Here is a 13,910-nt window from a genome sequence, read left to right on the forward strand (position 1 = left end):
CCAGATAGGCAGAAAATTCACCCTATGCCATTTTCTTCTTCCAAGTATCTATTCCCCTGCAGAATCTATCTGCTTTTACTCACTCTTCAGTACCTGTCTTTACATAGCTGTCTTTTTATTTTTTTATTTTTATTTTTTATTTATTTATTTATTTTTTGAGATGGAGTCTCGCTCTGTCACCCAGGCTGGAGTGCGGTGGTGTGATCTCGGCTCACTGCAAGCTCTGCCTTCTGGGTTCATGCCATTCTCCTGCCTTAGCCTCCCGAGTAGCTGAGACTACAGGTGCCTGCCACCACGCCCGGCTAATTTTTTGTATATTTAGTAGAAACAGGGTTTCACCTTGTTAGCCAGGATGATCTCGATCTCCTGACCTCGTGATCCGCCCTGCTGGGCCTCCCAAAGTGCTGGGATTACAAGCGTGAGCCACCGTGCCAGGCCCATAGTTGTCTTTTATGTTGTACTCTGTTTTACCAAAAAAGTGCCCCCATAACTTACCATGCAGGGAACTCTGATGCTTCCCTTTCCATTTGAAAGTCATAAATACATACTTCTAGATTCATTCTGTCAGCCATCAAAGATCCTTTCCAAAATTATTTTTTTCTAGCCAATTCAGAGACTTCTACATTCATTTTCTCATTTGTCCATTTACTCATTCTGTGATAGAAAAGCAGAAATGTGGTTTGTAAAATCCCAGCCCCAGCATCATATAGAAATGCATTTGGAGCTGACGGACAACCCTTGGGCGAATTGCTTCCCCTCTCTGAGTCTGTTTCCTCTTTTATAAAAAGTTGGATGTTCAATTAAGCATTATATACAATAGCAAAAGAAAAAAATGAAAATGACTTTAAGCAACCTAACTGGTAAAAATAATTATAGTCAAACTATATCATAGAATACAGCATATTTGTTAAGAATGATTTGGACGAAGATGATGTGGGAAATGTTTTAAATTATATGATGTTAATATAATAAAATTATAATAAAACAAGTTATAAACAGGTAAATATAACATAGGATCCCAGTTTTGTTTAAAAATATACATAATATCCTTTGAAAAAAGACTAAAAAGATATATGACCAAATGTTCACAACTGATATGTTTTCTAGGTAGGATTATAGGTGATTTCTAGTTTTTTCCTTATTTTCCAATTTGTCTAAAATTAATATGTCTTAGGTTTGTTTCAAGTAAAAAGCTTTTAAAATTTTTTAAATTAAAGGGATAGACTTATCACCAAAGTCTCTTGCAGCCAGAACATTCTGTGACTCATTGATTTATTCAGGCGAGCCAAGATGGCCGAATAGGAACAGCTCCGGTCTACAGCTCCCAGCGTGAGCCACGCAGAAGACGGGTGATTTCTGCATTTCCATCTGAGGTACTGGGTTCATCTCACTAGGGAGTGCCAGACAGTGGGCGCAGGTCAGTGGGTGCGCGCACCGTGCGCGAGCTGAAGAAGTGCGAGGCATTGCCTCACTCGGGAAGTGCAAGGGGTCAGGGAGTTCCCTTTCCTAGTCAAAGAAAGGGGTGACAGACGGCACCTGGAAAATCGGGTCACTCCCACCCGAATACTGCGCTTTTCCGACGGGCTTAAAAAACGGCGCACCAGGAGATTATATCCCGCACCTGGCTCAGAGGGTCCTACGCCCATGGAGTCTCACTGATTGCTAGCACAGCAATCTGAGATCAAACTGCAAGGTGGCAGCGAGGCTGGGGGAGGGGCACCCACCATTACCCAGGCTTGCTTAGGTAAACAAAGCAGCCGGAAAGCTCCAACTGGGTGCGAGCCCACCACAGCTCAATGAGGCCTGCCTGCCTCTGTAGGCTCCACCTCTGGGGGCAGGGCACAGACAAACAAAAAGACAGCAGTAACCTCTGCAGACTTAAATGTCCCTGTCTGACAGCTTTGAAGAGAGCAGTGGTTCTCCCAGCAAGCAGCTGGAGATCTGAGAACGGGCAGACTGCCTCCTCAAGTGGGTCGCTGACCCCCGACCCCCGAGCAGCCTAACTGGGAGGCACCCCCCAGCAGGGGCAGACTGACACCTCACACGGCTGGCCGGGTACTCCAACAGACCTGCAGCTGAGGGTCCTGTCTGTTAGAAGGAAAACTAACAAACAGAAAGGACATCCACACCAAAAACCCATCTGTACATCACCATTATCAAAGACCAAAAGTAGATAAAACCACAAAGATGGGGAAAAAACAGAGCAGAAAAACTGGAAACTCTAAAAAGCAGAGCGCCTCTCCTCCTCCAAAGGAACGCAGTTCCTCACCAGCAACGGAACAAAGCTGGATGGAGAATGACTTTGACAAGCTGAGAGAAGAAGGCTTCAGACGATCAAATTACTCCGAGCTATGGGAGGATATTCAAACCAAAGGCAAAGAAGTTGAAAACTTTGAAAAAAATTTAGAAGAATGTATAACTAGAATAACCAATACAGAGAAGTGCTTAAAGGAGCTGATGGAGCTGAAAACCAAGGCTCGAGAACTACGTAAAGAATGCAGAAGCCTCAGGAGCCGATGCGATCAAATGGAAGAAAGGGTATCAGCAATGGAAGATGAAATGAATGAAATGAAGCGAGAAGGGAAGTTTAGTGAAAAAAGAATAAAAAGAAATGAGCAAAGTCTCCAAGAAATATGGGACTATGTGAAAAGACCAAATCTACGTCTGATTGGTGTACCTGAAAGTGACAGGGAGAATGGAACCAAGCTGGAAAACACTCTGCAGGATATTATCCAAGAGAACTTCCCCAATCTAGCAAGGCAGGCCAACATTCAGATTCAGGAAATAGAGAGAATGCCACAAAGATACTCCTCGAGAAGAGCAACTCCAAGACACATAATTGTCAGATTCACCAAAGTTGAAATGAAGGAAAAAATGTTAAGGGCAGCCAGAGAGAAAGGTCGGGTTACCCTCAAAGGGAAGCCCATCAGACTAACAGTGGATCTCTCGGCAGAAACTCTACAAGCCAGAAGAGAGTGGGGGCCAATATTCAACATTCTTAAAGAAAAGAATTTTCAGCCCAGAATTTCATATCCAGCCAAACTAAGCTTCATAAGTGAAGGAGAAATAAAATACTTTACAGACAAGCAAATGCTGAGAGATTTTGTCACTACCAGGCCTGCCCTAAAAGAGCTCCTGAAGGAAGCGCTAAACATGGAAAGGCACAACCAGTACCAGCCGCTGCAAAATCATGCCAAAATGTAAAGACCATTGAGACTAGGAAGAGACTGCATCAACTAACGAGCAAAATAGCCAGCTAACATCATAATGACAGGATCAAATTCACACATAACAATATTAACTTTAAATGTAAATGGACTAAGTGCTCCAATTAAAAGACACAGACTGGCAAATTGGATAAAGAGTCAAGACCCATCAGTGTGCTGTATTCAGGAAACCCATCTAACGTGCAGAGACACACATAGGCTCAAAATAAAAGGATGGAGGAAGATCTACCAAGCAAATGGAAAACAAAAAAAGGCAGGGGTTGCAATCCTAGTCTCTGATAAAACAGACTTTAAACCAACAAAGATCAAAAGAGACAAAGAAGGCCATTACATAATGGTAAAGGGATCAATTCAACAAGAAGAGCTAACTATCCTAAATATATATGCACCCAATACAGGAGCACCCAGATTCATAAAGCAAGTCCTGAGTGACCTACAAAGAGACTCAGACTCCCACACATTAATAATGGGAGACTTTAACACCCCACTGTCAATATTAGACAGATCAATGAGACAGAAAGTCAACAAGGATACCCAGGAATTGAACTCAGCTCTGCACCAAGCGGACCTAATAGACATCTACAGAACTCTCCACTCCAAATCAACAGAATATACATTTTTTTCAGCACCACACCACACCTATTCCAAAATTGACCACATACTTGGAAGTAAAGCTCTCCTCAGTAAATGTAAAAGAACAGAAATTATAACAAACTATCTCTCAGATCACAGTGCAATCAAGCTAGAACTCAGGATTAAGAATCTCACTCAAAACCATTCAACTACATGGAAACTGAACAACCTGCTCCTGAATGACTACTGGGTACATAACGAAATGAAGGCAGAAATAAAGATGTTCTTTGAAACCAACGAGAACCAAGACACAACATACTAGAATCTCTGGGATGCATTCAAAGCAGTGTGTAGAGGGAAATTTATAGCACTAAATGCCCACAAGAGAAAGCAGGAAAGATCCAAAATTGACACCCTAACATCACAATTAAAAGAACTAGAAAAGCAAGAGCAAACACATTCAAAAGCTAGCAGAAGGCAAGAAATAACTAAAATCAGAGCAGAACTGAAGGAAATAGAGACACAAAAAACCCTTCAAAAAATTAATGAATCCAGGAGCTGGTTTTTTGAAAGGATCAACAAAATTGATAGACCGCTAGCAAGATTAATAAAGAAAAAGAAGAATCAAATAGATGCAATAAAAAATGATAAAGGGGATATCACCACTGATCCCACAGAAATACAAACTACCATCAGAGAATACTACAAACACGTCTACTCAAATAAACTAGAAAATCTAGAAGAAATGGATAAATTCCTCGACACATACACTCTCCCAAGACTAAACCAGGAAGAAGTTGAATCTCTGAATAGACCAATAACAGGAGCTGAAATTGTGGCAATAATCAATAGCTTACCAACCAAAAAAAGTCCAGGACCAGATGGATTCACAGCCAAATTCTACCAGAGGTACAAGGAGGAACTGGTACCATTCCTTCTGAAACTACTCCAATCAATAGAAAAAGAGGGAATCCTCCCTAACTCATTTTATGAGGCCAGCATCATCCTCATACCAAAGCCGGGCAGAGACACAACAAAAAAAGAGAATTTTAGACCAATATCCTCGATGAACATTGATGCAAAAATCCTCAATAAAATACTGGCAAACCGAATCCAGCAGCACATCAAAAAGCTTATCCACCATGATCAAGTGGGCTTCATCCCTGGGATGCAAGGCTGGTTCAATATATGCAAATCAATAAATGTAACCCAGCATATAAACAGAACCAAAGACAAAAACCACATGATTATCTCAATAGATGCAGAAAAGGCCTTTGACAAAATTCAACAACCTTCATGCTAAAAACTCTCAATAAATTAGGTATTGATGGGACGTATCTCAAAATAATAAGAGCTATCTATGACAAACCCACAGCCAATATCATACTGAATGGGCAAACACTGGAAGCATTCCCTTTGAAAACCGGCACAAGACAGGGATGCCCTCTCTCACCACTCCTATTTAACATAGTGTTGGAAGTTCTGGCCAGGGCAATTAGGCAGAAGAAGGAAATAAAGGGTATTCAATTAGGAAAAGAGGAAGTCAAATTGTCCCTGTTTGCAGACGACATGATTGTATATCTAGAAAACCCCTTTGTCTCAGCCCAAAATCTCCTTAAGCTGATAAGCAACTTCAGCAAAGTCTCAGGATACAAAATCAATGTACAAAAATCACAAGCATTCTTATACACCAATAACAGACAAACAGAGAGCCAAATCATGAGTGAACTCCCATTCACAATTGCTTCGAAGAGAATAAAATACCTAGGAATCCAACTTACAAGGGATGTGAAGGACCTCTTCAAGGAGAACTACAAACCACTGCTCAAGGAAATAAAAGAGGATACAAACAAATGGAAGAACATTCCATGCTCATGGGTAGGAAGAATCAATATCCTGAAAATGGCCATACTGCCCAAGGTAATTTACAGATTCAATGCCTTCCCCATCAAGCTACCAATGACTTTCTTCACAGAATTGGAAAAAACTACTTTAAAGTTCATATGGAACCAAAAAAAAGCCCGCATCGCCAAGTCAATCCTAAGCCAAAAGAACAAAGCTGGAGGCATCACACTACCTGACTTCAAACTATACTACAAGGCTACAGCATGGTACTGGTACCAAAACAGAGATATAGATCAATGGAACAGAACAAAGCCCTCAGAAATAACGCCGCATATCTACAACTATCTGATCTTTGACAAACCTGAGAAAAACAAGCAATGGGGAAAGGATTCCCTATTTAATAAATGGTGCTGGGAAAACTGGCTAGCCATACGTAGAAAGCTGAAACTGGATCCCTTCCTTACACCTTATACAAAAATTAATTCAAGATGGATTAAAGACTTAAACGTTAGACCTAAAACCATAAAAACCCTAGAAGAAAACCTAGGCATTACCATTCAGGACATAGGCATGGGCAAGGACTTCATGTCTAAAACACTAAAAGCAATGGCAACAAAAGCCAAAATTGACAAATGGGATCTCATTAAACTCAAGAGCTTCTGCACAGCAAAAGAAACTACCATCAGAGTGAACAGGCAACCTGCAAAATGGGAGAAAATTTTCGCAACCTACTCATCTGACAAAGGGCTAATATCCAGAATCTACAATGAACTCAAACAAATTGACAAGAAAAAAACAAACAACCCCATCAAAAAGTGGGCAAAGGACATGAACAGACACTTCTCAAAAGAAGACATTTATGCAGCCAAAAAACACATGAAAAAATGCTCACCATCACTGGCCATCAGAGAAATGCAAATCAAAACCACAATGAGATACCATCTCACACCAGTTAGAATGGCAATCATTAAAAAGTCAGGAAACAACAGGTGCTGGAGAGGATGTGGAGAAATAGGAACACTTTTACACTGTTGGTGGGACTGTAAACTAGTTCAACCCTTGTGGAAGTCAGTGTGGCGATTCCTCAGGGATCTAGAACTAGAAATACCATTTGACCCAGCCGTCCCATTACTGGGTATATACCCAAAGGACTATAAATCATGCTGCTATAAAGACATATGCACACGTATGTTTATTGCGGCATTATTCACAATAGCAAAGACTTGGAAGCAACCCAAATGTCCAACAATGATAGACTGGATTAAGAAAATGTGGCACATATACACCATGGAATACTATGCAGCCATAAAAAATGATGATTTCATGTCCTTTGTAGGGACATGGATGAAATTGGAAATCATCATTCTCAGTAAACTATCGCAAGAACAAAAAACCAAACACCGCATATTCTCACTCATAGGTGGGAATTGAACAATGAGAACACATGGACACAGGAAGGGGAACATCACACTCTGGGGACTGTTGTGGGGTGGGGGGAGGGGGGAGGGATAGCATTGGGAGATATACCTAATGCTAGATGACGAGTTAGTGGGTGCAGCACACCAGCATGGCACATGTATACATATGTAACTAACCTGCACATTGCACACATGTACCCTAAAACCTAAAGTATAATAATAATAAATTTTAAAAAAAAGATTTATTCAGATGTATGTATTGAGCACCTACTGTATACCAGCCACTCTGCCAGGTACTGGGGAGAAGTTAAAGATGATTAAGATATTATACCATGCAGCTTACAGTCTAGAGGGGAATCGAACACATCTCATTCATTTTTAAAGCCCCAGTATTTGGCTCAGTGCCCCAAACACAGCAGTTGCCCATTTGATGTTTGTCGAACAAATATTTATTGTAATCACCTATCCGAAAATCAAAGCAGAATATCTACCTGAGACAAGGAGATACAAGGGGTATATGTGGGGGTGCCATGGACGTAACCAGAGGGAATAAGGGCTGCAAGGGGAGGGGCATGTGGACCAGAATGTGAGATGTAAGTGGAAGGCCCAACTTGCCTGTGTGTGTTGGGTGTAGACAGGAATGGAGAGACCCACCCCCTTGCTAGGATGTTCTTCGATGGTCCCCAAGAACACCTAAGGTGATCAGAGGTTCCCTGCATTCCTAGGGGAGGTCAAGGAATCAGGTCCCTCCCTCTGCAGGTAATCCCTCAAGCCAGCATCCTTCACTTGCATGAAGGAAATGCGTGTCTGCTGATATATTTCCATCTGAGTGACAGGCAAATGGACAAAAGCAGGTTGGCCGCTGCACAGAGGATTCCCACATCTAAGCCACGGACCCTCCTTTGCCCCAGCTCCTCTGCGTGGTGCCTGGTGAGGCTTCAGGTGGCTGCCACTGAAGGGAGGAGAAGACGAACACCTCTTAATTAACAACCTGAGCCAAATTGGAAACAGCTGTGAATAATTAGACAATTTAAGTGCTGTGAAGGAGGAATAATTTCTGTAGCCTTCGTAATAAATCTTATGCTGTCTCAGTCCCTAGGTTGGACCTGAACTTTTTTTTTTTTTCCAGGGGTGAGTTAGCACATTACTCATAAAAGAAACAGTATCCCTTTTGTTTTGGCTGGGTCTGTTTAGTAACAAAAGAGCCTATTGCAATTACGGGGGCAGCACCGTGACAAAGTGAGTGCCCCCATCTGACTGGGCTTGCAAACTTTGTGGAGAGGAGGGCGGCAGCTCCCTGACCCCCTGTCCTGTCCAGTGTGCCTTGATTTCCACTCTAGATGATCTTTGCTTTCAATTGGCTTCAGATTTTGGAGATTGTGGTGGAAAAGATACAGTGCCCAAATGTGTTCATGTCAAAGAAGGACCTCAAGTCCCTGCAGGGTTGAACTTTTACAGAATGCTAAGCCACCCTTCTGAGAAAGAGAGAGAGAAAAAAAAACAATGCTTAGAATTAAAGAGTAGGAAGGGAATCAAGAGGCCTCTAGATTAACGCCCCCATTTTAGAGAGGAGAATCAAGACCACAGGGAGGAGTTGATGTGGCTGAAACCACCACTGACTTTGTAGCAGAGTCGTATCTAAAATTTGACTGCCCACTTTAGATACTGCAGAGCAGTTTTCACAGATTAAATAATCAAAATCACTTGGCGCTCCCTTAAAAGGTAATAAAGCAGCTATTTGAGCATACCACAAGGATTAAGAGTGTGAGCTCTGAGGCCAGTCCTGGTTTCTAACCCCGGCTCTGCCCCTTCCTAACTGTGATCCTGGGTAAGTCATTTTACCTGTCTACGTTTCGGTTTACTCACCTGTGAAACAGGTACAAAATGGCTTCTAAGATTTGTCATGAGGATTGATGAAATAATGCATATTATAATTTCATTAAATATAGCCGCACGCACGCAGCTGAGCATGGCTAGGGAAAAGCACATAGCCATGCTGGCTGGGCTTTTCTTGTGTATTAGTCCATTTTCACACTGCTGATAAAGACATACCCAAGACTGGGCAATTTAAAAAAGAAAGGTTTATCGGACTTACAGTTCCACATGGCTGGGGAGGCCTCACATCATGGTAGAAGGCAAGGAGGAGCAAGTCACATCATATGTGGATGGCAGCAGGCAAAGAGCTTGTGCAGAAAAACTCCTGTTTTGAAAACCATCAGACCTTGTGAGACTCATTCACTATCAAGAGAACAGCCCAAGGAAGACCCGCCCCATAATTCAATCACCTCTCACCAGGTTCCAAACATTACACGTGGAAATTGTGGGAGTTACTATTCAAGATGAGATTTGGGTAGGGACACAGTTAAACTATATCACCTGAGTTCATGACCCTAACCCTCAGCTGAGCTCTTGGAGTTCTCAGCAATTCTTTTCCATTTTCCTAATCAATCCTCTGGCAGAAGATCATCTCATGTCTTCCTTTTTCTCAAATTGCCAACACCCTCTCCTCCTTGCTTGCTCTCAGCTAATGACTTTACTTCTATTTTATTACACTCAAATGAATTTGAAGCAATCAGAAGATAATTTTCAAATGGCCCTCCATGAAATTCACCAACTCACCTATACTCCGCTTCTCCTCTTGTTGAAACATATGAATTCCAATACTCTTAGCTAAGCCATTTCTTACCTTATACTGGATCAAAGTTCAGAGAAGCTAAGTTATTTCCCCAAGGCTAAAAGCAAGTAAATAGTAGAACTAACATTTTAATCCCAATCCTATTAGAAAGTGAGCTCTGAGAGATCTTTTTCTCAGTACCCAGCAAAGAACCTGGAATATGGCAGATGCTCAGTAAGTGTTGGTGATGAATGAATGAACAATCTAAGATCTCAGTGGGTTTCCCATGACACCACTGACTTATCGACTGTCACTTCCCATCTCTCTGTCCTCCTCTCAAGAGCAGAGGTCTCAGAACTGTGTAAAGAGGTAGTAGAATGGAGGCTCTTGCTAAAGCCACTAGCAGAAAAATGGTGAGGGAGCTTGCCACATGTTCACAGCCCTCAGTAGAAGAAAAAAAAAAAACGCCTTCTAGAAATTGCCAACCTGAGCCAAATTTTCTTCCTCATAAGACATTTGAACCCTAAACTGACACATTAACATTAAGACTAGCCTGGGACAAGTGAAACTTGCAAAGATCATTCTGTAGAGACAATTTTATAACACAAAGTGCATGGGATTCCCACAGGAAACAATTTCTATGAGAGATGAGGTTGCAATCTAAAATTACAAACCACAAATGAATGAACAAATGAATCACCTTGAGGGTAAATAAGAGAATTGGTATCCGAAGAACCAGAGAGAATGCTCTGAAAGCAACTATATTAAAATACCATCCTGTATCATAAGTATGATAAGTATACTATGTCATTCATCCTCTTTAAGAAAATGAATCCAGATTGAACCATTTCTCTCATTATGATACCAACAAGAGAAATGGTTCAATCTGGGCCGGGCTCATACTGTAATCCCAGCACTGTGGGAGGTGGCCAAGGCTGGCAGAACACTTGAGGCCAGGAGTTCAAGACTAGCCTGGCCAACATGGCAAAATCCTGTCTCTATTAAAAATACCAAAAAATTAGCCAGGCATGGTGGCATATGCATGTAATTCCAGCTACTTAGGAGACAGAGGCATGAGAATTGTTTGAACCCGGGAGGCAGAGGTTGCAGTGAACCAAGACCATGCCACTGCACTCCAGCCTGGCCAACAGAGCAAGACTCTGTCTCAAAAAAAAAAAAAAAAAAAAAGAAGAAAGAAAGAAAAAGAAAAAGAAATGGTTCAATCTGGATTCATTTTCTTAAAGAGGAAGCAATGGGATTAAAGGCCCAACAAGCCACAGATCATCATCAGACCTAGAAAAAACACTCCACTCAATTTCAGTCATTAGCATGCCACCTTTGCAATTTTTGCAACATCCATTAATAATGTATATTATTTACCTATTTTTTAATTTGTTACCTCCCTTTAAAATTTTTTATTAACTTTATTTAAAGGGAAATCACAATGATGCAGTAATCGCCACAAAATCATGGGTTTGATGTACTATTTATGTTGTTTTTTAAACATTAAAATAAATATATAATTGTGATAATTAACAAAATACTTGTCTATGTACTAAAAATTATCTCATATACCACCAGTGGCACATCAACCAAACTTAAGGAAATGCTAGCCTACGGCAACCCCCTTGTGTCAAAAATAGGAAAGTGAAACTTTGCCACAGGTCATAGAACAAGTTCAAGACCGGGCCAAGACTTGAACCCAAACACCTGCCTCTCAGTCAGGGGATTGAGTCCTGTGTTCTGCGTCATGGTGTCATTCATATTTTTTCTTGCATAATTTTTAAGCCTGTTTGCAAAAGTCAGAAATTCTTTATACCTTTTCCAAAATAAATATATAAATGGTCTTAAAAAGAGGGGCAGTTATTTCCACCAGACATTTATTACTTCTCTGTAAATTAAACCCATATTCATGCATGCTAATGAGCTGGGAAGTGGGCAATAATCCTTCCCAATGAAAGGAGAAGCAAGTCTGGGGGGAAGGCATTAGAGTCATAATATTGCTGAAGTCACAGTTAATTGAGGATCTCAAAGGGTTTCATTAATGTGAAGTCATTCGTAACACTTTGAAAGAAATCAAAGGGAGTAAAATTTCCTTTACCACTGAAATATTCGTAATGTATAAGTGAGCGGGAGCCTGACTGCTTTAAACAATTGCATAGCAAAGGAGATGTTCAGGGAATTTTCTTATTAAGCTCTGATTACAACCAACTTTCGGTTATCTCTGAGAGCAAAATTTCCAGCCCCATCCATGCACTTCACTTCCATTCCTCCATTGCCACCGCTGCTTGCTGCAGGAAATTTCCAAATAAAACATCTCAAGTGAACTATTCCAACCCTGTAGTTATTCAAGGCCCCTCTCAATTAGGTCTCACTGGCCTTTCTGGGCCAATGTTCCACCACTTCCTCCAACACTCACACTGGACTTTCACTTATGCTTGTATGGGTTCTACAGGTTCCAATTGGCATAAATACATCTCCAAATTGCAAGGATATGGCACGAGAGAATTTTGCTTCTCACTTCTTTAATAGTTCAATGTGAGTGTTTCAGTTTGCTGAGAAGCTTTCCTCTATGTGATGATCCAGGGATCTAGGTCCTTTCCTGCTTTGAGGCTCTATCATCCCTGGGAACTCAGAATTTTCTGTATCCAGCCAGCAGACAGGGAAAGAGTTCCAGGACATGGTAGACTTATTTCTTAATCATGTCAGCCCAGGGGTGGCAGACTTCTCTTGTGTTTACATGTTACTGTCATTTTGACCCTCCAGATGGAAGGAAGAGGGTCCTCCTTGCTCTTTCTCCTGCTGTACCTTCTTCACCACTTGAACTCCTATTCATCCTTCAAGGCCCTATTTATCTTCCAAATACCTTCTACTCTGCAAAGCTGTCACTGTGTCCTTGGCAGAATTAACCAACCTCTCTTTCTTGTTTCCACAGCATTCTGAACATATCTCTACAGGACACACATTAAGTGTTCAAATATTTGCGTGTCCTGACACCTGAGCCCAGCTAGGTCTGTGTCTTCTTCATCTTGTGTCACTAATAGCACCTGGCCTCATTTCCAGTAGAGGGCAGTAGGCACGGTTATTGAATCAAACCAATATACGCTCATAAAATTCACTAATAAGCAGCATTTAGTGAGTTGTTAGTATGCTCCCAGAACACACATCTCAGTCTCCACAGTTCAAGTCTCAGATGCAGAGATCTCCACATAGGTCTCCTCGCTCTAGCCACCAGTGTTGAAGCCTCGCTTGTCCTGTCTCCATCCCCACCGTGGACAGAAGTCAGCTGGATGGGTGTCCTGTGGACACATTCTCCAAAAGTGGTGCCTACTTCACAACTTTTAAGATCCTATGTTGATGATTGTTAGGACTATAATAAAAAAATAGCCAGGAGGTCCCATGAAAACAAGACTGTGAGACACCTACAGAAAGTCATCAGCAGGCTTGGTCCTTTGCTAGACTGTTTCCCAAAAGACAGAAGCACAGGCTTGACGCGTGGTGTTGCCACCGGGACCCCACCCACCCAGTTCACTCCCTACTGCAGAGAGTAGGCTTGCTTTCTCTCCTTCCCATCTCCATTCACACATCCCAGGAGAACAAGGGATCAGGAAGTGCCCCTCACCCCAGAGCCCATCTCCAAGGGGAAGCTTTGTGGTTATTACCAGGCAGCAAAGCCTTGTGGTCCTGTATGTGGGATCTGGGCCAGACCTCCTGGATTAGAATCCTGTCTGCCTCAGAGGAGTTTCTGGATCTCAGAGAGGCAAGGATTCCTCATTTGTAAAATAGGATAATAGTATACCTCCTTCCCAAGTTGTTGTGAGAATTAAATAAGGCTACATACAAAAAGTATTTAACTGGTGCCTGCAGTGCCTGACACACGGAGGCAGGGGATGCCTAGAAGGACCAATCCAGGTGTTCTCTCTTTGTGGATTGCCCTTGCCCTCTTCTTTCTCACTTGTGCCCAAGGGCAAGTTTATCTGCCCCACCCACATCAAACCAGACACCAAGGTTCAGAGACTTCCAGCCGGGATGCCAGCTGAAGATTCTCTGAGGCACCACCTTGGCAGGGGAGTGTGGGAAGTTACTTTCTTTTCTCAGAGACCAGAAGCAACTGGACCCTGTGGGGACAGGAGTCAAGGGAGAGAGTGGACATCTTTCACTGCCAAGGATCGGGAATCAAAGGGGAAGGGGGTCGGAGAACATTCCTGCCTCCCACTGTTGGTCACTCCTGGA

The sequence above is a fragment of the Pongo pygmaeus genome, chromosome 15 (genome assembly GCF_028885625.2).
Source record: "Pongo pygmaeus isolate AG05252 chromosome 15, NHGRI_mPonPyg2-v2.0_pri, whole genome shotgun sequence".
NCBI classification, from domain to species: domain Eukaryota; kingdom Metazoa; phylum Chordata; class Mammalia; order Primates; family Hominidae; genus Pongo; species Pongo pygmaeus.